Raw genomic sequence first — 27,400 nt, forward strand, 5'->3', positions numbered from 1 at the left:
CTATTATATACCAAGAAGTGGAAGGAACAGGTTTTAATGAACACACTTAACAGTCTGTGGCATACAAATAGAAACTTATAGGCACAGAAGGATTATAACAACAACAACACAACTTCTTTCCACCTTCCTAGCCCCTTTCCAGTCCCTTGAATTGACTCATTTTGAAAAGATGCGACAGTGAAAATGACCCTACATTTGGCTCTATGCAGCATACACATTAGGAAGTAGGAGGAATTCTACATTTCAGACTTTTACAATAATTCAGAGTTCAGTCAGTTATGTCACTGGCCACTTGGGTGGAAGCATCAAGGTATCCCTATCACCAAAGAGCAGTATTTGTGGATCTTGGCACCATTCACATTTGGAACTGGGTAATTATTTACTTCACACTTATTTGCTATCGAAGGCTGCCCCATGCACTGTAAAATGTGTTAACTGAATCCCTGACCTCTATCTGCTCTATACCAGTCAGTAGTTCTCCTCCCCCTAGTTTTGACAATCAAAAGTGTCTCCTTACATTGCAGTATGTGTTCTTGTGGGCAAAACTACCCCCTGGCTAAGAACGGTCTCCAGAGAGTTTGAACCTGGGAGACTCAGAGAGAGGAAGATGGATCTCGTTCCTGTGGGCCTCAGATTATGGGAGCACAGAGTTTTAGGTAAGAACTCCTCTTAGCTTGAGTTGTAGAGAAAGATGCAGATGTGATGGAACAGCGTCAATCGGGTGTTCAGAGTAAAAGACTGTTAGGTACTTTATACTACCATCTCATTTTAAGATCAATGAGTAGCTTTTTTCCATGACTCTTTCCATCCTCTATGTCTCACCCCCATCACATCTCTTGGCCAGAAACATGGCAGCACTTGAACAAAAGTTGGGCATTTGGGACAGAGGGAGCTGGGTGTCAGCTTGATTGACTTGCTATAGCCCAAAGCTTAGGGTTTTTTGTTTGTTTGTTTGTTTTGGGGGTTTTGGGTTTCCTTTCTGAAGTACAGCCCCCTGGTGGATAAAGACTGACTCTACATCTCTGATTGAGCTGCTCTGTGGAGACAGAGACATTAAAAAAGAATTAAGAATGAAGACAAGTATATTGATCCCCCTCACCAATCTCCTCCAACCGATACCTCTTAATCACAGAACAAATTGGAGTCCTGGTAAACTACTTTAATGAGCATCCATCCTATTTCCCAGTTCACATGATTGGAAGGGAAGCTATCGTCCTCACACCCTCCCTGGTTTCTCTTTGTGTTGTGATTCACTCATACCACATCTATATTTCATTTTATGTATACATGCATATATATTTTTTTACATTTTTATCTGTGTTTTGCCATAGCACTGGAGGTTTATTATTGTAGATCATCGTGAGGCACCTGAATATTTTGCAAGACAATGAGCCTCTAGAATCTTGGTATCCGAGGAACTAATTTTGTGCAGCAAGAGAAAAAAAAATAAGAAAAGAAAAACAGTAACTATACATCTGGTTTCTAGACAGTATTAGGATGGCATAACTTGTTCCTGTCTGAGTGAATTCAGTGGATTTGTATTATACAGTGCCTGCTTAAAATGTGTAGCCAAATCAGAGTCGTTCTTTAAATTAAAAACAAAACCCCATGGCTTTCCCAGCATTGAGTGTGTGCCTCCTATTTGCAACTCTGTTCAGGTGAAACCAACTCTTATCCCAAGAGGGTGGGCAGACAGGAGAGCTCTTAGTGCACAAGCATAAATTTCTTCCTCCTTCCAAATGATATTTTATAAAATTGTAAAGGAAATTGACACCCTAAAGTGCCTGGGTAATGCCATGTCATAAACTTCATACTGTAAATTGAAGAGCTGGGGTGGGCTTGTGTTCTGAGCAGCAGGCTGCCTACCCAGAAACGGGGTCCATGTTTCCACGTCTGTTTCTGGTTTTGTATCACCCAGGGGAAATCAGTACTTTTGTCAGAGCCCCAATTGCCCACCTCCAAAGTGTGGATATACACTTCACTCCTTCTCTTTCTGTCCCCAGCTGTACCTTGCATTATTGGTATTCAGAAAATAGATGAGCCAGTGTTTATGAAACACTTTGAAATGCTAAGTAAAATAATCTCATGCAAGCCTAAGTTGTTATCAACTGTATTGTTATCCTTATCGTTCCAATGTACATGCTGTTGCATATTTGCAAATTACATACAGTAATTATCTGAGTACATACAGTAATTCAAGTACCATCACTAGTACTTGACATTAGTATTTCATAGCAACTTACAGGGCAATAAATAATGCCGGAATTTTTTCCCTTGGCACTTGATTATTTGTTCGGGGCTCAGAATTTGTTTGACACTGTAATTTAAGCCAGGAGAGAACTTCCAGGAGCTTTATAATCTGACATCCTTTCTCTAGCAATAATCCTGTGCTATAGGAAGTTCCCAGAATACTAAAGCATTAAACATTTGTGTTCATTCCTTCAACGCTTTCTTTTTGCAGATGAGGAAACCAAGGTCCAGGAGATCAAGTGGTTTTCCCAAAGCTGTGTACTTAGTTAAGGTGTTAGAACTGGAATTCAAGTCTCTGGATTTCCAGTTTAATCCTCTTTCTATTGCTCTTCACTACTTTGGAAAGACAGAATAGAAATAAAGGTGCGGGGGGACAGATAGAAAAGCAGGTTGTTCGGCTTGATTGTGCGGTTCCTCAAGAGTGATAGAACCCCATTTTGTTAGGAGTTTAGAAGCCTTCCCCAAGTGCACCCTAAAAGAGTAATTGACGTTGACAAGAAAGATGAAGATCAAAATGTAGCCCATGGGTTAGAGATATTGATGGCTTGATTAGAAGACTGTGGGATGGGTTTCCTTAGAGAGCCATGGCATCATCATCTAGTGTGAAGTCATATTCCTTGAAGTTGTTCTTCTGTCTCTCTGGGAAGAGAGTGGATGCGCTCCTTTATACCATCTTTACAGCTGGGATGTAAATGAAGACTGTCAATTCCTAGCAACTGAATTGTTGCTTTCTAGAGAAGATGTACGAAAGTTCACTACTGATGATGGTGGAGGTGATAATTTGAGTGGTCCCAGTGGAGGAATATGGCAGCCACCTCACTGCCTGTGAAGCAGTGATTCTTATTACTGCGTGGAAACACTTATGGTTGACAGATACTCTCCAGGTGGTTCATGGGCTAGTCTTTCATCATATTAATATTTTCTTCATAATACAGGACTGTTCCTTGCATGAATTAGTAATGGGTTTATGATATTTAATGAATTCAAGCAATCCTAGTTTGATTTGTTAGCAGCAGTGCATCTCCCATTTTTTTTCTGGTAGGAATTGTTTTCTTTTCCAGATTGTCGTCAGAGATCACTTCTGCTTCGGTAGACTGAACTTTAAACATAAAGGCTGATTTTTAGTAGGGAGATCTCATATTATTACTGGGAACATGGAAGAGTTAATTATATAACATGACACTGAAGTTGAGAGTAGTGTTAAGAATACTACACTAGAAGGCAAAGGACTATGAAACTCACACTGACTTACCTAGCAAGTACCTTTGTAATATAACAACTCACTTAACATTTGAGGGCCTCACCTTTCTCTTCTGTGAAATGACAGAATTTGATTAAATCAATTCTAAAGCCCCCTCTAGTCATAAAATTATAGGAATCTAAGTGAATTGAAAATTGATGGTACAATTTAGGAGGAAGCTTCCTGGGATATGGAACTTCTAGAAGATGTGATTGCAATTCTTCTGGAACACATAAATTACAGTAAATGACCCAAGAGTCAGAGCCCTGAAGTATCGAAGCTTCCAAGGTATGAGAGAATAGCTTTATTTTTATGCCGTACCCAAACCACTCTTTTCCCAGACATGACAAGAATATTTTCAACCGTACATATTGAGTGATGACATAACAAAACATTGGCCATCACAGACGATCTCAGTGTTTATTACACCATGCTACAGAATGGCATGCCATCTCACTTCTTTCTTCTGGGCTCAGGAAGAAAGGGAAGAGGAGAGAAGCTAGAGGAAAAGCAGGGAGAAAGGAACTGAGACACGGGCTTGCTGAGATGGGTGTTTGCTAGTAAAATAGCACTAAAAATTATCTACTTGATATGATTGAAAATTAATAAAGCTGATTCTTACCTGGCTAGAGAGATCCATCGTATGTTCTTATCATGTCATTCCATATACATTAAAACAAACAAATACTGAAACCCAACAGAGGAGCTTCTTGATCTGCCACCTACGTGACAGCAGAAAATTTGCCCTCATGAATTGGGGACATACAGTGTAATTTTTTGTTGTGACATGGAATTTCTACGACAGGGGTTTCCTTTATTGCCTAATGCCACCACCAATAAGGTTCCATTGTGTGTGCATGCCTTCAGCCCTGAAGTCTGAGGAATTACAGTAGTTTAGGGAAGAGATGTCGAGAAACCTCCCTTGTTTCTGCAGAGCCATCTTAATCATGCCTGCCTCTTTTCTTTGGGTTGATTTACATAGCAGTATGACATTTCATCATTAAGGAAGCAGGTCCCAATCTTCTGTGTCTTTTTCTTGGCTTGTCTGGCAAGCAATTCTCTTTTGCAAGCTATGAAATCCTTAAGGAGGACTTCCTGGCAAGGGAAAAATCCTCAGTCATCCAACAGTCTCTCACTTTTCTATTTTAAATCTTGGCCATGCACATATGGTTGGGCATGTGTGTCTAAAAATTTCTTCCACATTGACTAACTTGAGCTATTTAATAGATTGTGCTGGCCGTGGGCCTCCACAGCAAATCCTGTGATGCTCATCTCCCTCCCTGGGGACGCAGGAGACCGCCGCATGCATTTGCCTTTGTGCTTTCCTTGTAATCTCCCTCTCTGGCCCTGTGAGAGCATGAAAGTTAAAACCTGCTTCTTTGCTCATTTTCTTGCAATTAACATTGTCTTTGCTCTCCTACTACCAGCAGAAAAGTGAGATCTCCAAATATCTTGGTTAATGTCCCAGCAAATGCACTTTCCCTAGGGCTTTGCTAGGGATGTTCTAACTCATTTCTAAGGACAGGAGAGCTTAAGGATATTTCTACCCTCTGCTCTTTAAGGCCTGATGGTGTGTGTGTATGTGTGTGTGTGTGTGTGTGTGTGTGTGTGTATACGTGTTTATATATGTGTACGTGTGTATGTGTGAATTCAATGTGTCTCAACTTTGTGTCCAAAACTTGTCTCTTATCTCCAACAGTCTCTAGCACAGACCTGGGTCTGATTAGGTCCTCAAAAATGGTGGTTGAAGTGCATTCGAAAGGAAAGCTGGATCTGGCAACTTTTCTCCTTCTTACAGTTGTAGGGAATGGGGCCAAAGGGACAGAGGAGCATGGTGGAGGCATGCACCCAGAGCTGATCTCCAGCTGTGCCTCTTCCAGGCATGAAGCCCAAACCCCCACGGTTTTCTCAGCAATTTAGCAACCCTGAGAAGCTGGCAAAATAATACCCTGTGATCCAAAAGAATGACTGCTCTGCCAGAAGGTGAATGGTTCTCTCTTCCCAAAAGAGGCTATTCCTAAGAAGACAAAGAACAATAACAATAACATCATCCTTGTCATCATGATAATAATAATAATGATAATGTGGGAGATGAGCTGTAGATTAATACCAGGTATTTTTGAAGCTTGCAGAGTCCCCCCCCCACCCCAGTCCGTATCCCCCTACCCCCAGGAATTATATACATTGTCACATTCTATGCCATTCTATGGACTGTTTGGCAGTGTCTTAAAACTCAGTGCTGCTCTCAGAGCAGTGATATTATCCTCCTGCTGGGGTGGCCCCAGAAATTTCAGGTTTTGTTGAATGTTAAAATATGTCCCCTGAAGTTTATCACGAACAGCATGAAGGAATAAAACTCCACGTGGCTGGTATTTGGTAGATCCTCCTCCCCACTGAAATGACAAGCCCTTAAGTTAGAAGAGTCTGAAGGGTATGTGATAGATGGGAATATCAGGCTTACCTTCTCAGAGGGGTGCCTCGTCAGTGCACATGGTTTCAAATTTTATATAAAAATAATGCTGCTCTAGTAAATGGGAAGAGCATGTTGTCGTTTTTGGACTCCAGACAAAGGCAAGAGTAAACATGCATTAAAATGGAATTATTATTTTTAACTTACCTTTCTCTTTCTAGAAATCACATCAAATCAGATGACACATCCTACTGCATATCTTTTAAGGCCGTAGCAACTTCCTAGCAGAATTCACAAAAATCATTACTTTCCTGCTGCTGGTCAGATGGAGGCACCACCAATATTTTCTTTGGATTCTGAGAGCTCAGCTTTGTTAGAAGTTGTTGATGTGGATATCGCCATGCATTTAGTGGTTCTTGCTCTATTGCGATCTCTGGGGGCAAGGTATTTAGGTGGTGTGGCCCCCTTTCTCATTTAGGTGGTGTGGCCCCGTGCTAACTTGCCTCACCCCTTGGAAAGCTGTTTCTTTATTTTGCAACTCTCGTTTTGCTTTTAGTTTGGTATCCAGATGTGCTACTTAAGGGTACCAGCCCTGGGATCCCTGGGTGGCGCAGTGGTTTGGCGCCTGCCTTTGGCCCAGGGCGTGATCCTGGAGACCCGGGATCGAATCCCACGTCGGGCTCCCGGTGCATGGAGCCTGTTTCTCCCTCTGCCTATGTCTCTGCCTCTCTCTCTCTCTCTCTCTGTGTGACTATCATAAATTAAAAAAAAAAAAAAAGGGTACCAGCCCTGAGAGCCTTAGAATACAGGGCACACACATTTGTTGATCGGCTTTGAAAAATATATGAACAATTGCAGAAGGACTTGAGGATCCACTGCCCATGCTGCTTCTGCTGTTACTCTTCTCCTACTCCTCCATCGAGGGGAAGAAATACCCAGGGAGCAAGTCTCAAGCTTCCCGATATGCTGTTTGGGGATAATAATGAATAATGCTGCTAATAATGAAGCTTCTAATAATGTTCCTAATAATGAAGGAGCAGGAGGCTGAGCAGAAGAAACAACTACTACTACAGAATCTCTCAAATCTTTTCAGATCTTGCCAGGTTAATACCTAATTCTCACATGGCCCTAACTCTATACCAGGCCCTGTTATAAGGGCTTTCTCTACATGTGTTATCTTTTTAAGCCTTGAAACAGTGCTTGAAGTAGGAACTATTGTTCTCCTATTTTACCAGTCAGGAAACTGAGGCAGAGAATGTCTATGTAACTTGACTAGGTCACAGAACAGTCAGACCATCTGGCACCAGAGGCCAAACTCATAATTGCTTTGCTCTGCTGCCTTCATGCACCACACCTCCTTTCATCAATGGAAGAAGCTTATAAGTTAAATGTTAAATGCTAAAATGTGCAGTGCTTTGACTACCAAGACCTAAGGTTATCTTTCCATCACAAGTGGTAGATGAGGCTTGATTTTTATTTTCCTTTACACTAATTCTCACTGCTCACTTCCTAAGACTGTCTTGGGGCCAATAGCGTTCTTTATTTTTATTTTTTAACGCTTGCTTGAAAATACACAGACGTGGTCCCGAGGCACATTGAAGTTCTTTCTGTAAAGTAAACACATCCATATTGGGATTAAATGCATGATCTTACTTCAGTAGTACCACCTATTAGCTTATAGAGCTGTCCGGCTCAGATGGTAGAAAACAACCTGGAATCAGACTGTTTGATGCTTCTTCCCCACCGTATGTAAATTCAGTCATTTCCAGCATACTAGGGGGGTAAAAATAGAGTACGATGTTGCCAATTCATGGCTTTTATTTTATGGAAATTAATTTTTTACCAGACATTAGAGAAAGTATTTATTATTCACTCTTCTAATAAAATTTTACTGATCCTTACTGTGCATGGAGAGAGGGAATATGATGATACAAAAATAAGGGTTCTTTCATTGGTGGGATTATAGACTAATGGGGAGAGATGATGGAGAATGAAAATTCACAAAAACAAATAATTAAAAGTCACGAGAAAGTAAGTGTAACAAGTTGTTATGCCAAAAGGGCTTAGACACAGATTTCTCTGAATTGGAAAGGTAGGTAAGGAGAAATAGAAGAAAGAACATTTATTGTGAAACTGGTATTCCAGATGCTTTTAAAATGTGTTTTTGATTTGATTAACACAACAGCCTTATAAAGCAGACATGACTGTTTCCTCATTTTAATAATGAAGAAGCCAACTGATCCAAAAAAAAAAAAAAAAAAAAAAAGCCCTATCAGAGGGTGCCCAGTTCTATCTTCCCAGTAACTCTCACCACAGTTTACCTAGGTATTTGGTAGTGGATGGAGATTTTTGAAGCCAAGCATTAGGTCAGATAGGGCTTCCTTTAGGAGGTGGACTTGAGGTGATGAAGATAGAGAGCATGTGGGTGGAGAGAAGTCAAGGCGATCCCTGGCAGGAATCAGCATGGTAATATGACAGAGAAAACTGTGCACGCACACTGAGCCAGAAAAGGCTTAACAGTAATAAGACATTTACTTAAGGGTGGAGTTGGAGATAATGTTAGAAAGAGGTCTGAAGCTAGGTTTGCATCACTATGAACTCATCCTGGTGAGGGAACCATAGTGTGCGTGTGTGTGCATGCACACACACACCTCACCAATTGTGCTACAGTGGATCTGGAACATAGAACCAATAATATTTTCAACTGCATATTAAATTTACTTTTAAAAATTTCTTATCAAGGTATCTAGGCTACATAAGGAAATCAGCTCTTCTTCTCCCTGTGATTATTCATTGAATGAATTGTTGGGTGACAGTAAACCGTAGAACCCCAGTGCTTGCCCTACCCTCTTATCATCCCAGTTGTTGCTTGCTTTACCCGAATAGGTCAAGCAGAGGAATCCCTGGATATCCAGGTGTGTGGGGTTTGCATACTACCAGGGTTTCCACAGGGACTAGAAATGGAGAGTATCAACTATGCAATCTTCTCTCTGGGATATGCATAATTTCCTAAAAATCCCCTTTGCTTGACTTTATAATGTCACATTCTAAAATATTCAGGTTGCTTTTGTTGTTCTCTCCATAAAAAATTAATGATCATGAAAGTATTATCATGTTTATTTTAAAGCAACTATTTTCTACATTTTAATTAAAAGTTGTAATTCACCATCTTTTGACCAAGTTATCTTAAATCTTCATCTTATTGGTAATGGGTATTGGGCTAGCTTCAGAGAGAAATACAAGCGTTACTTAATGCAAACAGTAAAATCTCGGCATTTCTAGAGATATGGTTCTGTTCATTTCATGTGCTGCGCTAACTCTGCCTTTTTAATTAGAAATATCCTCCTGCTTATGCAAGAATCCTGGGAAAGGGGCATTGTCTTATTCATTATGTATTCCACGAGAATCACAAGTGGACAAAACCAGGCATAATACAATGACTGTTGTGTTATTAAAGCACTTTAATAAGGTTATCCCTCAGTAGAGTGAGCTTCTCAAATACCCATTTCTTTTTCAAGAGGTGAGCTGCATGGAGCCAGATGCTCCATGCTCCTCTGGGTATGAGTGAGGCTCCTTTCTGTATGTATTTTACAGATTTCCGTGGGTGTACTACCAGACTAGTTCCTCTCCCTTTTTAGTCCCCTGTCCTGCCTTAAAGAGTGATGTCCTAGAAAGTATTGGATTTTCTATTTTAGTCCTATAGTATATAAGAGGAAATAGTTTAAAATAATGATATATGAGGGAAAGTTCTGTAAACAAAGAGCCACTACATTTGGGGCATGTCTATGCAATGTTGTCCTGCTATATTTACCCCTCTGTTCTCCACCCTCACCAGCCAAAAAACATACTGGTTAAGATTCTGTCTGTAATGGTTTTCATTAAAACCAAAATCTTTAATGGTACTAAAAATCACTTTTAAGAAAGAAACTGCAAGTTGTGAGTAAGGGTGGAAAGTAGGAAAGGAGGGAGAGAAGAAAGTGAGGAAGAATGAAAGGTAGAGAGAGAGAGTGGAAGGGAGGAAACGAGGGAGAAAAGGAAGATGTTTTTAAAAGGTGCCCACCCAATTGCAGCAGAGCAAAGACTTATCTATATGCATTACTTTGATTTCAAATTATTTTTAGCATGGCTTTTATTGTACTCATTGTTACATACATAAATCTTTAAAGTAATACGTTTTGTAAGAAATGGTCATAAAAATTTACAGCCAGTAACTTTTCCCCTGTCCCTTACAATGATATTCTACTAAAACCATTAAATGGTTCTCATTAATGCCCTTTAAATGATTGTGTAATGACCCACAATCGCTTGTAAGTGAACAACCATTAAAGAATTACCAGTTCTTAGCATGCTTTTAAGTACAGCTTAAATACATGGGAGGTAACATATAATATATTAGAAAAAGTATTAAATTTGAAATAGTAAAAACATGATCATCACAAAAGAATGAGTAGGTGTGCAACTCTACCCTGCAATGACCATAGTTCCTACCGAACACATTATTACAGTAGATTTTATGGCATTTCTCCTTTTTTTCATATTAAATCTTTTTCTTTTTTTCCTGGGATTAATAATAATAATAATAATAATAATAATAATAATAATAAACCCTGTCACAACAGGAGTGAAAGTGCATATAAAAGCAAGTGGGGAAAATAATTAAACCCATGTATAACAGACAGCAACCTATCTAAACAATAAATGAACAATCTCTCCCCTAGATATTTTCTACATGAAGGCAAATATTCATTTTTTTCTAACCATACAGATACTTGATGTGGGATAGTCTAAGCACTTGGATGATTGCATTTTTTACACTTCAAAAGTATTCTGCATCTCGGGAATATGGTCAAAGATAGTAAAAAATAATAACTCTTACTGAAGGCATGAGGTCAAATTAATCCCCTGCTATTCCAGGCAAGTTTTGTAGCAAGCTTACCCACCCATGTAGAGTTGGGCGGTTTGATTTACCCTAAACTATAAATGTCAAATTTGTAAAGAGTTTAGTGGCATTTGTTTTTGAAGTTCTTTAAGTCCTGACAGACTTTGTCTGTGCCCAAGTGCCACTTACAGCCATGTGGTAATAGAACCAGGGCCACAGGAACCTTCCCGCCAGATAGGACAAGGCACAGGGTGAGCAAGATGCCAAAGTAAACAAGGGACAAGAGAAAACCAAAGTCATTACCTGCCATTTGTAGCTGCTTACTTGGAAGGCATCTCATCAGAGGGAGGAGGAGGTGATGGCAAGAATAGTTAGGGGCTAGAAGGCACAGCTATGTATTTTTTCCAATGACATTTTAGAAACTCAAGGTCAACACCGAATCCCCCAGCTGGCATATTTTTGGCCTTCTAGGATTGGTGACACACTACACTGTCTGCTCTCCAGCAAGTTCTGCTTATCCCCACATGTGCAACCATGTAGTGGTCTCCTGGTGCACTGAGCCCACTAGGAGACTCCTCTAATCTTCCAAGGTAGACTTACAAAGATGATCAGACTGTATCTTGAGGGTCTCAGCTTAGCCCTTACTTCTTCCAGTGATCCTTCCCTAACCCCACAGAGTTGTTCCCTTAGTGCTTATCAAATGCTAGTCACTGATTGCCATAAACTCTGGGAAGTCAGGAACCATGTCGGTCCTATGCATGACAATCCCTCATCCCTAACAAAGTGGCTGACAGTGCTGGGCTCTTAAATATTGATCAGGTTATTAAACTCACTCAGAAACGTTGAAAATAAGTTTAGTTGGTCAACTAAAATCTGGATAATTCTAAATAGATCACTATTCAAAAACAAAGCCGTGTTGGAAATCAACAGAATTGTCGTTAGAAAGTGGAAGTCTGGCAGACCTGTAAAGAATAAAATGAATCTCAGGTGTTCCCCAGTTTCTCCTTTCTGTGCCCTTTCTTCTTTTCCATCCTGATCCCTCTTGGTCTCTGTCCTCTTTCAAGCAACACTGCTCCTATTATTCTCGTCTCTTCCATTGCTCTCCTTTGCCACGAAGCCCCATCCCCTCCAAAAGCCGTTCTTCAAAAGCTTCTTCCACTTTACCGTATGTCCATGGGTGTCTGTGCATTTTGATACTTTTATTAATATCATAAAGAAAGGGGAGTTTTCTTTCTCTTGACTACAGTTGTGAGTATTGGCAAGCTTCTGGGCAGCAGCTCCTGGGCACCCTGGAATCCTGACAGAGTGCTGGGAGAGAGTGGGGTGGGGGAGGAGGACTTGGGTTAACTTCAAGACTGACCTAATAAGAAGTGTTCCCCTTAACTGACTTGTAAAGTAAATCAAGCATAGAAACAAAGGTGAAAACAGAGCACAGAAAACAACTCTTCTATTCTCCCAATATTTTCTTAGCTCAGAGTCAGCTGATATTCTGTCTCAGAGTCACGGACCTTTCCCATCTCTGACTGTGAGAACACATCCAACTCTGAGCCTCTTCCCTGTGTGCCTGGCAGTAGCTGCCACACTGTGTGTTATTTAAGAAGCTCCATTTGGCTTCATGCTCTACAGAGGAGAGGAACATATGGCCTTGACTGTTAAAAATATTCATGAGTCATGTTGCCCAGTGCTGAAGTACAGCCACCTCAAGGGCAATTTTCCAACAGCTCATATTGGTTTACAACATGGAATGAAGACCAGATGAAGTTCCAGGAGGTATTCGGAGGAGACAGAATGCAGTGACGCAAGTTAGAATTTGGTCACTATGCTGGGTTGCATGTCCCTTCTGGAAAGAGGCATGGAGTGTTAGTAGAATATCAAAGTGAGGGATCCCACTCTCTGGTTCCATTTATAGAGCCAATGTTCTGCTAAATCCTTCTGTAGAAAGAACTTGAGTAAACTTGGAAGTGAGGGTTACTCCATGTATTGACTCCCTAGTGATTTTCTTCTTTTTCCATGACCACCAAGAGCTCACCTTGCTTCATGATGTTTGCTTGGTCCAGAATACCTACCGCATGCTTTAACTCTCATGCTGCTAACAGAAGATTCTTCCAGGGATAAGTGTTCATGATTAAAAAAAAAATGGTTATGGCTTTTAGATGATTGCTGAAAAAGTTCAGATTGTGGATTATTATTATTGTTTTCATTTTAACATTTCTGAAGTTTCTACATAAGTGGTCTTGAGTGTGTTTGGCTTCCTGGGGACATTTTATGTGATTTGTCAAACATCAATATCAAAGAAGCACAGTCAGAACAAGTAGGGCTGGAAGATAAAATGGCTTAGCTCTCATGGTCTAAGAGTAGAGAGGTGGGACGTCTATAATAGTTTCATGATTTAGAATACAATGTACTATTTGCCCTCTATCCTTTTTTTTTTTTCTATTGTAAATTAATCATTACAGTGCTCTATCTGAAACACTTTTTTTTCTCACTGCGTATCCTGTTTCAGCCTGCCCCATGCGGGCAACTGCACCTGACTGTAATTTGGGGAACACAAATTGCAGTGGTTCAGCACTTTGTGACTCCTCTAATAAGTTAATGTCACTCCCATCTTCTGGCACAATTCAATTCAGAGAGGTTGCGATGTATCATTAATGTATTAAAAAAATGTTGTGTTTTTAAACTGGATACCTGGAATTAGTTGGGAGCCTGACAATCCGAAACAGACTTTTTACAGTGCTTAGGAGCCCCGAGGAAGCAATTCTTGTTTAAGCATCTGCGTTATCAGAGAAGCCCAAGTACTTCAAAGGTCTGTGCAGGATGCTCAAAATAGGCACCTTGCCAAACAGAAATTGAAACACATATACATACTATACTATTTGCCTTACAGAAATTAATTTTCAGCCAGCAGCACCTAGGATTATTTAATATTTATCTTTAGCAGCAGGAAGATGAATCTATTATTTTATGAGTTGATTTTGTTATTTTACCTGAGTGTTTCAGTCAGTCTTTACGGTAGGAGACACTTATGGTCTCCTCTATGCCCTGCCTGCTACCCTCTTTTTAAATTATTATTATTTTTTTAAGTATTCAAAAGCAATGGGAAGATTCATTTTTTTAATCACTTGATTTCCTCAGTGGGTTCCCTGGGAAGACATGATCAGGTCCTTTCAGTGATCTGAGTAAACATTAAGATCCAGGGTCACAGCAGTTTGAATGGATTCTGCAGTGGTGGTAGGTATTGAAGAAACAGTTTGGGATCACAAGTAAGGGAAACTGAATTCTAGAGCCTCTCTTCACCTTTGTGACCTGGGAGAGATCTCTTAACTTTTCTAGAGCCTCCCCCTCATCACCGGTACCTCAGCGGGTTAAAGTCTATAGTCCCTACAGAACTCATTCCCCTAGCGATTCATCATTCTGAAATGCCACAAGGTCCTGGAGTTCCTCCTTCTGTTGCTGAGATTCCAAAGGGTTGTCTGCTATGTTGATTGTTTGTGCCTGTGAAATTAAAGCACCAAGAAAGGAATATGTCAGTGTGTTGAATAACAAAATGACTGATAGAGTATCAGGGGGACTTGAGTGTATAAAAAGCCACAATATTGCCAAGTACCTTGTAGATGGGAACTGTTAAATATCAATGGAGCATTGCTGTGTCTGCACCGTCAGCACTTCCCTGTGACCACAGTGAGAGAGATGCTAAAATGTCATTTCATGGACCACATTATGTGCTGCTTACGATGAATATTCTGGCCATGGTTTATTACATTTTTGATAAATTGTAACTTCTTGGACCCAAATTTGGTTAGCTTATCTCTAGTGCCATTTAAATCTTAAAAGACTGAATTTGCCCCAAAGATTTAATCATCATTCAGCAGCGGTCTGTAACCATGTGGTACTAATTTAAATTACTGTAGCAATGGACAAGTCTCTATCCAGAAATTAATAAATGCAATTTATAAGGAATGTTAAGTAACAACTAACAATTTAATGCTTTGTGAGTTTCAGCCAAACTGATTAAATAATTAAAACAGATTTCTAGGGATAGGGAAAGAGATTTTACCATAAAAGAGATAAACAGTTTGGGAATTGTATGCATTCTTTTAGACATTTAAGATAATTAAATCCAAAACCTATGTTAAAATAACACTGAAGGTCTGGTTTAAATCAGTAGTGGGAATTGCTAAGTTAAGAGTTGAGCACCATCCTCGATGTCTGCCCCATTGTTTTAAATAAGGCATTTGGGGACTCTCGGAGCACTGGGTCAGTTTATAGAGCATGCTATTGGTAGAATAATACTGGTCTCAAGCACAAATAAATGTATCAAATGGAACTACCTTCTTGCCATGATGTTTCTAGGCTTTTACTAAGCAGACTAGATGTTTAGAATCATCCCAGAGCTACTGTACAAACCTAAAACTTTCTGGTTTTCAAATTCTTATTTGTTTAAAAAAAGATAAGGGAATTTAGAGATTATAGCTGTTTTGATTGAATATGTAATAAACATAATATGTACTTTTATGGGCTTAAAATAATTCATTTTCCAAAAAAATGTTGAGTGTTTATATATGTACAGTACAGATGTGTCTGTGATACGATTAATAAAGAATGGAAACACTCTGTTTTCTGATAATAGTTTTGTAATAAGAAGATGGGTAGTCCCCTTGATAGAAATGTCTATAGGTTGCTGTAGGACATCCTCCTTTTAAGGAGGTTTTGAGGTTTGTTTGTTTGTTTGTTTTTTAGAGAGAGAGAGAATGAGCATGCATGTGCTGGCGCGTGCACGCACACATACACACACAGAAGCAGGAGGGGGAGGGGCAGAGGGACTGGGAGAGAGAATCTGAAGCAGTCTCTATCTCATGACCCCAAGATCACGACCTGAGGTAAAATCAAGAGTCAGATGCTTGACCAACTGTGCTACCCAGGTGCCCCAAGGTTAATTTTTTAAGTGATTTGCATAAAGGGCTCAAAAGGTGCCCATCATTCATCCTTTGCATTGTATCTGCAGCCCACCCACCCTGGTGGAGAAAGACTATCTAACCAGTTGTATTAGGGCCTCCTACCTTAACTGCACGAAAGCTGGATGGTATTTACAGGATGGCTTAGAAATGTGAAAGTTGTTTGAAAACCATCTTTTTGAAGGGTGCATAGTTAATGAACACTAGTTGGTTGAATTTTCACCAAAGTGGCCAGCTCTTTGGGGGTTAAGTAGATGCCAAATGAATGTTTTACTGCCCAATAGGTTTGGAATTCATTACCTACCAAATTGAGCTAACTGCATTTTCCTCTAAATGTACTTTTACTTATGTGATAACCAATTACCCTGGTAAGCCTGGGACTAAGGGGCTTCCCAGAATGTAGCTCGCTTAGCACTAAAACTGGGAAAACCCAGGCAAACCTAGATAAGTTGATCATCCTACTTTTACCTTTTCTTCTTGTCTCCTCTCTCCTCATTAATCACACTTTCTTCCTACCCAATCATTCTGGACTTTTCCAGTTCTTTTTCCACATTCAGATGTTCACTGAGTTCCATCAGATTTCATCCCTCTCTGTTCTCCAGACTCCTAGTCATTGCCTTGGCTCAAGTGATGTCATGATTTTCCTGAACTATTGAAACAACTGCTAAACTGAACACCCCACCTCTAGACTGACTCTCACCACAATCTCCCCATGACCCAGCTGTCAGTGATATTTTAAGATGTCTATTCACTTTGTCAAGCCTTCAGTGTTACTTATTACATAAAATCCCAATTTATATACATGAGATTAAAAAAAACTCTCTCTCCATCTTCTTGTTCCTGCCCAAGTCCCCAGGCTCACCTCCATCTGCCTTTCTTCTTGAACTCTATTCTCTAGCCATTTGGATCTACTTGGAGTTTCATGGGGGTGGAATACTAATTCACACTTGTACACCTTTGGCCATAATATGTCCTCTTTTAAAAATGTCCTTCCCAGTCCCTTTTTCATCTCACAAACAGCAAATTATTTTTCAAGACCCAGTTCAGGTATCACATTCCTTTATGAAATTCTTCTACCCACAAAGTAAAATTGACCACTGTTCATTTTGTGCTAGTCTGTGCCTTGGATGCTCATCATGGACCTAAAGACAAATGTTACAGTTATTTACTGAGTAGTTAGTCATATATATATAGTCTTCTATATGTAGTGAAGGAAAACTGATTTTATTAATATTTATTTTTAGGTTTTGGTATTAGGTCTGACACATAACAGACCCTGAAATGTTGGTGGAGTGAATGAAAAATCTCTGTCACTGCATCATGGGAACTATACTGAGATAGCAATGCAGTGTGTGTGGTGAGTCTCCAAGCACTTTGATAATGCCCTTCTCATTTCATCTGGTTGAAACTTTTAATAGTTATTTACCTGTTTATCATTTTACTATTATTTCATCTGTTTGCTCATAGAGTGACTTCCAGAAGCAAATTTTATGTCCACAAGTTAAGAGAGCTGCCATTTTATATCATTTTTTTTCTTATGCTGTATTACTTTTGATTCAAATCTAACAAATACTGTTGACTGCCTATCCAACATCCATCTCTCTGTGGCACCCCACAACTTATCCTTCCAAACAGAATCCTGTTTATTTCAAGTCACCTTTCCTCTGCAAGACTGTGTACTTCTGAAAAGATAATCTAATTATAGAGCCCCTATACCCCAAAGCTACCTACAGATGGCTTGAAGTCCTTGTGATACAATTCTGGCAATGAGATATAAGACGAGTCTGTTGGAGATCTTTTGGAAAGGTTCCCTCCCAGAAGAAAGGTACTCAGGAAGAAATAGTCTCTTATTCTCTGGATGTCATTCTATCTATATGTGACACCTAAAACTACTGTGGCCATCTTGTGACACTGAGGGAATCCAGCCTTTGGATGAAGGCAACACTGAGACCAACATAGCAGAAAACTAGAAAGAATCCAGTTCTGGATGTCATTGAGGAATCTCTGATCCTGCCCCAGCTAGAGCCCTCAGTCTCCTGCTAGACTTGTAATTATGTTGCATGTGGTTGAAGGTCTCATAACTGACGTGGACAAGTTTATCATTGTAATCTGAGAGGGCCAGGGCCATTTATTTAATACATACCATATGGTACTTCAAAGGTAAGGATAAAAATGTGTAAAGTGTACTCAGAATAAAGGCAAAAGCCAAAATGACCATCTGAGAATATTCTAGTTCTGCCATTTATCAGTAACTATTTTGAATGAATCAATCAATGAATGAAGATTATGTTTGAGGAATTATAATAAGTACTTATCAGGAACACAAACTCTAAGCAGTCATAACCTTTCTTTATATGAGGTAATGGTGTTATTAGTGAGCTGGAGCAGTGGCTTAAATTACTATACAATAAAGAAGAAAATAATGGGTATTATGGTAGTGGTAATGATCTAACATTTTATTGAGCAATTACTATGTACCAGGCACTGTTCTAAGTCCTTCCCTAGAACTTTTATTTGCATCAGCTCTATTTTCTCTTTTAAATATTTTCCTCACCGACCACGTCACAGCCTATAAATACTTATACGTCCCTATACTTATATAAGCATCTCTCATTTAGAGAGAGAAAAGGAAACCACTATCTTTCCTGACTTTGCTTTCCTCTCAAGATACCACCTCATTTCTCCTTACAAACTTCACTGAGTTTTTTTTTCTTTAATAAACATCATTCTTTAGAGCTCTTCTAAGTTCACAAGACAATTGAGCAGAAAGTACAAAGTTCCCATATATCCCTGTCCACACACATACACAGTTTCTCCTGCTCTCTGTATCCCCAACCACAGCGGCACATTTGCTACAATCAGTGAGTCTCTATTGACACATCATTATCACCCAAAGTCCATAGTTTACATTAGGGTGCACTCTTGGTGTTGTGTGTTCTGTGTTTGGACAAAAGTAGAATGACAGATACCTACCGTTACAATATCACACAGAACAGTTCACTGCGCTACAGGTCTCCTGTGCTTTGCCTATTCATCCCTCTGCTCCTCTTCACCAAGTTTTTTTGAAAAATAAATACATGAAAACTTCTTCTACAAGCCTCTGATTTCTTCACATCATATTCATTCTTTGATGCACTGCACTTATTTTCATTCACCTCATTTATCTGAAACTGCCCTGAAAAGGGTCACCGTTGACCATGGTATTGACAATTCAGTGACTGTGCCCCTGCCAGCTCCTTCTTTTGTCCTCCTCTCCATAGCAACATCATCTATCCAGTTGACCCAAGCAGGAAACCTCAACATTTGTCTCTCACCCCAACCCCCCTCACTTGTCAACTTTACCATTCTATCTCCAAAACTTTTATTGCATAAATTTCTCCTGAGAGAAACATTTCCCACCTTAACTTAGGCTTCTATCATCTCTCCCCTAGACTACTGTCAAAACCTCTGAGCTTATTCTCGTGTCACCCTATGCCCTACAGTTAAAGTCAGAGTAGCTTCCTAAAATGCCATTTGTCTCCCTGGCACTCCCTGTTTGAAATACTTTAGTAGTATCTCTTCCCCGCAGAATAGCATCTAAACTCCCCGGCTCTGCTGTAAAGGTCTTCACAATCCCGCACAGGTGCTCCTTCCCAGTACCACCTCTAGCCACTCCTCCTCTAGGCTCTCTCTTCACTAGACTGGAGTAGTCTGGGTCTTAGGCATGTGTCCCTCCACTGCTCGGTGACCTTGTATAGTCTATTCTCATGGTGCAGAAAAGCCCTTGCTCCCTTGTCCAGGTAATGAACTTCTACTACTGTGAGGCACATTGCAAATGTTCCCTGGTCTCCTATCAGTCTTTTCGTAGCACATCAAAACTGTTGTGTTATTATATTTGGTTGTCTGTGTGCCTATTCCTTTCTCTTATTTTTTTTTAAGATTTTATTTATTTATTCATGACAAACACACAGAGAAAGGCAGAGATACAAGCAGAGGGAGAAGCAGGCTCCATGCAGGGAACCCGACGTGGGACTCGATTCTGGGACTCCGGGATCACCCTCTGAGCCGAAGGCAGACGCTCAACTGCTGAGCCACCCAGAGGTCCCATTCCTTTCTCTTAAATGTGAGCTTTTGAGACAAGGGACTCTCTCATTTACCTCAATATCTCCAGTACCTGGCACAGTGTCTAGTACTTAATAAATGTTTTTTTTTTTTTTTTTGCATTAAGGCTATTGTGATGGAATGAACAGAGTATGCTGGGAGCTCTGAGGGAGCAACGGGCAGGGAGGTTTCATTCATTCATTCATTCATTCAACAATTATGTACAAAATACGTATTATGAGCCTAGCATTCTTCTAGGCACTGGACATAGTGAACAAATAAGACTATCTTACATTCATGAGACATAGCAATCTATTGTAGTGGGAGAAGACAGATAACAGTGTGTTTGGCAAAAGACCAGTATCATGAATGAATGAAGATAAGACTATCTTATATGATAGTATAAGATATACTTATATCTTATATTCCTCATATACTATATGAGGAATAGTAAAGGCCATCAACAAACTGAGCAGCCCATGACCCACCCAAAGACATTTACTTAAAATCACATTAAAATACCAATAACAGCAGCTATGCATGGCCCGGCCCTGAACATATTTGGGGGCCAGATTTAGCCAGTAGACTACCTCTCTGTGGTCTTTGTTGCAGAGGCATCTTTATTCCAGATCTTGTTCCTTGAAAAAGCAGGGAGTGGCAGTAAATCCTTGAACACTGACAGGATATCCTTATTAGTTTGACTCCAGTCTGCCTTGATAACAGCACCTCAGTTTGTCTTATCCTCTTTATCCTACGCTTATAACTTAATGTTTTCTTCAGCAGCCACGAAATTGCCCTGAGAACGTAGTCCACTTGTATTCCTTGGAGGGAATGCCCTTGTACTTCGAGATCAAAAGTCCAGTGATGAGAGCACCAAGGGGCGAAAAGGTCATGGGTTCTCTCGTACCAGATTTAGAAGTTTGGGGTGTATGAAAAACAATTCCTGCAAGCATCCTTTTTAGGGGATAAGAGAACAAAGAGCTGTGCCATTAGCCTGTGTGGGTATGACTAGATGGCAGAAAAATACACTGTATGATATTTTAGAGTTGAAAAGGCACTTCAAGGTAACCCTAAATGAACTCTTTCCTTTTACAGACAGGGAACCTGAAGCTCAGGAATTAGTAACTTACTGAAAATTGTACACCTAGGGTATATTAAAATAGTGTGAACAGTTGACCATCTATGTCTGCCCCATGTTGGCAGCCAAGGGTTTCAAGCAGTAGACATAGATTAAAGGCTCTGACCAGAAGACCGTAGGTGTTTTTCCAAATTTCTGTGATCTAAATGGCCAGCCCTTAATGGGGAAGAGATTTATGACAGAGGTGGCTAAAGATGGATTATAGTTGATAGAAGATGTGAGGATGGTGCATGAAATGCATTTTACTCCAGCCAGAAAATTAAAGCAAGAGGTTTGCAGAATTATGAGTTCTGATAGTGTGTGTGAGAATAGTACTGTTTATCTATTAAATTATTTATTCATCCAATTTATCTATTAAATTATTCATTCATTCATTCATTCACTCAGAAATGTTGAACCTTTACTATTACTTACTTCTGAGCTCAGTTCTGTGAAGGACATAAGGTAGTAGAATGCTCCTCCTTCCCTGGGCTCAAATTGCTCACAGTCCCACGGAGGAGCCAGATATGCAGGCAAATCGTCACAGTGTTCTGTGCCACGTGAACGTATATGTTGTTCTTGAATAAAAGGAGAGCCTACCTGGATGCTGAAGGCAGTTTGCTCCAAGTCAAGTGCCATATTAAAAATACTATTGCACCCTCCCTAGTCATCCTAACAATGCTGCCTGTGCACTAATAATCCTCTGAAGAATCTCTCTTCCTCGGTTAAAATTAACCTGCTTAGAAGAGATTATGAAGAGGTTTTCTGCTTCTTTTGAAGTTACAATACTTGCCAAGTGATGTACCCAGTGTCTCTGTGACACTGTTCCCGGAAGGACCAAGGCCCCTGAGTCATAAGATGGCAGCCATTCTCTGCAGCCATTGGCTCCCGAGGAGCAGGCATTTCCATCCATCTGCAAAAGGAAGAAGAATTAGCCGCCTGCTTGAATCAACCGTATGTGTGTTGGTTGGGAGTTGTTATGAGACGTACCCCTGACAAGAGCCGAGTTGCCCAGCCAGCTTCCCTTTATCAGATGGGCCAGTGCCAATCATCATTGTTCTCGCAAGGTGATAGCAGGAGTTGTTCCCCGTTAGAAGATGGTGGCATTCTGGCAGGGTCACCATGGTGTTAAGATGCATAGCATTTGTCAGGTTTGCCTAGGACTTCTGGAGGTTTAGTTATGAAACTTGTTAATTGAGCTATAAATATAGCTGCAGCCTTTGCCTTCCAGTAAGGCAGTGTGTTAATTTGGGTTTGGCAGGGGGATGGTGCAAGCTGCCAATGTTATGTTAGGATTAGTAACGTGCAGTACATTTTAACTCCACTTCCCCATGTGCCACGCTTTCCTCCTCTGTTTGTTATCTTTCTGAGGGAAGAGAGAAGAAGAGAAAGCAAGCTCATCATCGTGGGCATCTTACGTTAGGGATACTTATCTGCAGACCTGCTTTTTACCTTGCAAGTCTCCAAGTGGAGAGGGTTTGAAAGATAAATGAAGAAAACCATGTGCGCCACAGCAGAGGGCTCAGCCACAGCCTTCTGCCCTGAGATTAGATTAACCAAGGTTGCCAACAGCGGGGTGTTTGTTCTTGCTTCCCCACCGTCCCCCATTCCAGCTCCTCTCTGTATTTAGGACATCCCTCTGCACCTTAAGGTGAATGTGGTAATAACAAATGCATGTTCTCTGCAGCAAAAGTATGTCCTCCCTTCTTTTTACACACATGAAATTACATGTGGAATGGAGCGGGTTTGTTTGCTTGTTTCTTCCTCAAATACTTATCAAAGGATAAACGTATCACTTGCTCATCTCACTGAGAAAAAAAGTGTGTGGATTTTAAACTGTACATAAAAACAACTTTGGGTGTGTGGTTTATGCTCATAGGGGGAAGGAAAGCAGTCGTACCATGCCCACTTAGAGACCCTTATAAGTATTAGTTGAATGAATGAATGAATGAATGAGTCTTAGTTAAGTGGAGTTTTGAAAGAGTGGCTTTTGTAGATTATCCAGTCTACCATGTCTGCTTTTTTTTCTTAAAACATACCAGTGACCCGGAAATAGGTTGGCAGAAACGGGAATTCTGTTTGTTGGCAATGTGATAGAGGAAAGAACTCCCTTCCAGCTAAGTAGTATCAGACATTTTTTTTTCTTTTTTTTTCCTGAAGCACCTGGCTTGAGTAGAAACACGAACGAATGTAGAAGTCTAACACATCCTGTGTGGGTCTCTCTGGAGACAATGCTGATTGCGTTTCCCTGGTTATGAAATGTTAGAGGGAGATCAGTTGAACTAAATATTCTTTGTTTTTCATTTGGTTTTCCCCTTCACGGACATGTCTCTCACCTCTGATAAGTAGAAATTTCCTTTCTTTCTTTCTTTCTTTCTTTCTTTCTTTCTTTCTTTCTTTTTTTTTTTTTTTTTTGTTGTTGTTGTTGGTTTGTTCTCTTGTTTACTTAAAGCCCTATGTTTTTCTTTTTTCTTGGGTAGAACTCTAGGAGTGAGGATGTTCTATCATGGATGCAGAAATGTGCTCAGCTCTAATGAGGACGGTATTAATTTTTTGCTGTTGTTTTTTACAATGCAACTGTAGCCTGCCTCGACTACACCAGCTGTTAATTGTATTTTCCTTAAGTCCTTTGGATATTCATTTGAGATGCATTTTATAACCCATCTGGTAACCTTGCTGCTAACCAACAATTATAGTCTGACATCTGAATGAATACAAAGAATTTGGGACAAGCCACAGTTGTACATGGAAACTTTTGAAACAATGTCTCCTTTAATATATTCTTTACTGAAAAACATTGTGAAGAAATGATTATAGCCTCACTAAATTCTGACATACTAAAAAAAAAAATGGCTGTTCATTCTTTGGAAATTTGTACCAACTTAGTGATTGGGAAATTGAGAGAATAATAATAATAATAAAAAGGCACAGACTGTGCCAGGAAGCCAACCTTTTCCTCCGCTTTACCCCATTCACAAGCTTGACACAGGCTGGACCAATATTAATTCCAACAGTTTGAGGTGGACAGAGAGTGGGTACCGCTTACATTGTGGTTACTTTGGAGACTAAAGAGTCTGGAATCAAACTGATAGGATTATTAGAGTCTGAAGCAGGGCTGCTATGGGCAGTTGTGGGTTTTTGTACTTAGGCACTAGGCCGAGTAGGCAAGTGTGGGCTGGAATCTAGCCCTGGTACTGCTTGCCAAGATGTGTGCCCCAGCCTGGGGCTGCATCAGCCGGGAGGAAAGGGCCTTTCTGCAATTCATCTGCCAGGGTGGAGTGCCTTTTTGTAACTCACACAAAGATGCACTGTGTGCTAAAGGTGGCCTTGGCTGAAAATAACTATTGGGGGAGATCCTGTCTTCTCTACTGCTGATGTGTATCGGAAACTCTCCTGGGTTCTATTAGTCCCTTTCCCCCATCTCCACTGTGGGAGGAGGAGTGAATTATCCAATGGAGACATTCAGAAGGAGGTATGGAGCCTGAGTAACTCTGCCCCCATTCTGCTTGATGTCTTTTTTAGGGAACTGGCTGCCTGCAGGGAACACATATCCTACAGGTGGGTGTAGGATGTAAAAAGGAGAGAGAAGAAAGGCCTGACACAGTCCAGTGACTCCAAGTCCAGAAAACTACCTTGCCCATTTAGCCCAACCTTGCTTTATTCAGTAGACAGTTATAATTTGTACTGCCCCCTGCCGTGGCTTACTCTTTTGTCTCATTTTCCAGTTGGTTCAGAATTCAGGAAGAGGGTCACTATTTCTTGGGCTCCCAACAGGATCTTATAGACCATGCAATTCTCCATCTCCCTCCTCCACACCCATACTTATAACAGAATTGTTCTTTCCAGCAGAAGTCATGAACTGGTGGGCTCTTGGCCAGATCCAGCCTACATCATGTTTTGCTTGGCCCACAGAATATCTTTTGGAAATAATAGCACAAACATTTAAAAATGGGAGATTGCATGTCCACATCAAGATTTCTGGCCCTTCTTTAAAAATAAAAATGGAAAAGCTGTCCACATTGGGCCAGCCTCCCCACATGGCAATAATCAGCTAGCATTATACTCCCTTTTCGACAGGGCACACTCTCCAACTTTCGTCTGTCCCCTCCACTCTCTATTGGCTCTTGGGCTGAGGCCGGGTGTCAGCTACCCATCTATCATTACTCTTACATAGTTTCATTTTGTGTTGAATTAAATGAATGTCCCTTTATATCTTGTCACCTTTAAAAGTTGATGGGAAAGACTCCATTTCTGAAGACACATGGGAGAGAGCAAATGTCTTTATAGAACCATAGATTATTTCCATATGTTTAATGTATATTTTTTTTCCTGGATGATTCATACATTATGCTACCTACCTGGCTCCTATAGTCATTTTGGATTTCTGTAGCATTTTTTTTTTTCAGTTTTAGTTTCTTAGTCTTTACGTTTCTTTCAAAAATATAACCAATGAAAAAGACTTTGCTTCTTCCTTAGCCAGTTCATTCTACTCCATGGAAGTTCTTCCTTATCTTAAGCTGGTACCTGCCCCATGCACTTTGCACATGATAATACTGGCTTAGCCATCTGGTGTCAAGTAAACAAATATCCTGCTGGAAGTTCTTATAATCGCTCACTAATATTTCTTGTTCTCCTTCCGGCTGTGGCAGAATTTTACTTCCTCCAAACACTTGGAGTTCTTGACTGATGGACCCCTGCTTCTACTTGGCAGTTCTGGCATTTGAAAATCATTCCTTTGTCTTCATTTCTTGATTGCTGGGATAAAATTCCATTCAGCACATGCTTATATGTTTTCTAAATATGTGACAAGGTCCCTTTCCACTCAGTTGCAAGAAAATCTCTCTTAAAATAATTATTCCTAAGGTCAACTCTGCCAGCAGCTGCAGAACACTCCAGAACAGAGTGAAATCTGCCTCGAGACCAGGAAAAGGGCAATGTGACCCATTCCTTATTTAAGATATTGTCACATCGAGCCTGTTTGCTGTTTTATCTGTTCTATAGTCATGAGTTTGTTTTTTTTTTTCCTGATAGGGGCAGTAAGAAACATGTCTTGGAGAGCACAGTTGCCATCCAAGGCTGGGAAAAAGTATGGTGTTCTTCAGACTTTCTACTGAGTTCATGCCATGCTTTAATGTAGCCAAATTCTCCTTGTATTTGCTGGAATATTTCACTTTTATCTGTAAGCCTAGACTTACTTGGGGGAATGAGCTTCAAGTCAGTTTATTGACTAGTGTATAAACAGGTACATATTTTCTTTTTGGTTCTGAACGACATCCTCCAAAATTCAGGAAATAGTCTCTGGTTCTAGTACTCTGACATTTTTATGGCTTGAGCTGCATAGCCTTTGATTTCCTGGTCCTACCAATTAAGGACTGTCTGTTCCATTTGGGGACTCTTTGTAACAATTTTTAAACATTTTTGATAATCAGAATTGATTATCAAATAATTAATAATACATACATACATCTTCTTGTCAAAGTTAGCGTCTCCTTTTCTGTTTCTGCCTAAATGTGTGTTTGGATGGTATAAAGAGTGACAAGGAACAACTAAATGGGAACTACAAGGAAGAAATAAAATCCCTGTTGCTTTTCCCTATAAACCTGACAGCCTCTCATGTCTCCCTAGCCCTAATGGAGAGAGGAAGGCCGTGGGTTCTAAAGGTCAAAGTAAAACACTGGCTCATCACAGATGTGCCACCTACTGATTAGAACCTTGGGCAAGGGGCAATAGAAAGAACCTGGAATTCTGCAGTAAGGAGTTTCTAGCTCCAGCTCTGAGGGTAATTAAGCCATTTGGCTTGTCTAAGCCTTACTTTCCTGGTTTGTAAATCCGACTTCATTGAGATAATGTGCGAGTCAGATTCAATATGAGAATATCCCTTTAAAGTGGGCTGCTCTGAATGTGCTCAGTTGTTTTTATTACTGTTCTTCCAGGCTGCATGGCCAAGTAGAAGTATACTTTTTAGGAAGGGACAACTTTCCCAGAAATGTTTTGAGTGGCCCCAGGTGTCCTTCCACCCCTGCCATCTCTCCCTCCACAGCCCTTTACAGGATGCAACCCCCAAAGAGTAATAGTGAGGCTTGTTTCTTGTACCAGGTTATCTTCACTGCTCTCCTTGCTTCAAATGGAAGCCCCAAATGGAATTCAAATGGAATTCAGTATCCCTGCATCCCTTCCTCATTTTTTTGCTGAGTTTATGTGGGAAGTTCCTGAGATCATAGGACCTGGAAAGCTAATGTCTGGGGTAGAAGAACTATATTTTATTTAAGGGCTATATTGTGTTGGGCTGAGCTTGGACATTGGACTTTTCTAGTATGGTGTATCTCAATGGGGAGGACCATGACACCAAGGTGCTAAGAGTCCAAGAGTGCTGTGGGAAAGGGAGGTTTTCCAGAGCTGATAGGAGGCCACTTCTACACCAGAATCTCTACTTTCTTCATAGTAGGATGTGTCACTTTATCCCATCTCCCAC

At 40.3% G+C, this 27,400-nt stretch overlaps 1 protein-coding gene across 8 annotated transcripts in view; it reads left to right on the top strand.

The window, feature by feature from the left end:
• The window catches only part of LOC144324194 (uncharacterized), a 580,701-nt gene that overhangs the window by 400,166 nt on the left and 153,135 nt on the right, over positions 1–27,400 (top strand). For 5 of the 8 annotated variants that reach the window (XM_077915487.1, XM_077915489.1, XM_077915490.1 and 2 more), the window contains one exon: positions 16,976–17,088. The exons of 1 other annotated variant lie outside the window; for it this stretch is intronic. The gene's annotated coding sequence lies outside the window, so the exon portion shown is untranslated. Of the gene's footprint in view, positions 1–16,975; positions 17,089–17,198; positions 18,126–27,400 lie in introns of those variants that run through there. 2 more of the 8 variants (XM_077915478.1, XM_077915476.1) reach the window with 2 other exon arrangements.

This window comes from Canis aureus, chromosome 11 (assembly GCF_053574225.1).
Source record: "Canis aureus isolate CA01 chromosome 11, VMU_Caureus_v.1.0, whole genome shotgun sequence".
NCBI classification, from domain to species: domain Eukaryota; kingdom Metazoa; phylum Chordata; class Mammalia; order Carnivora; family Canidae; genus Canis; species Canis aureus.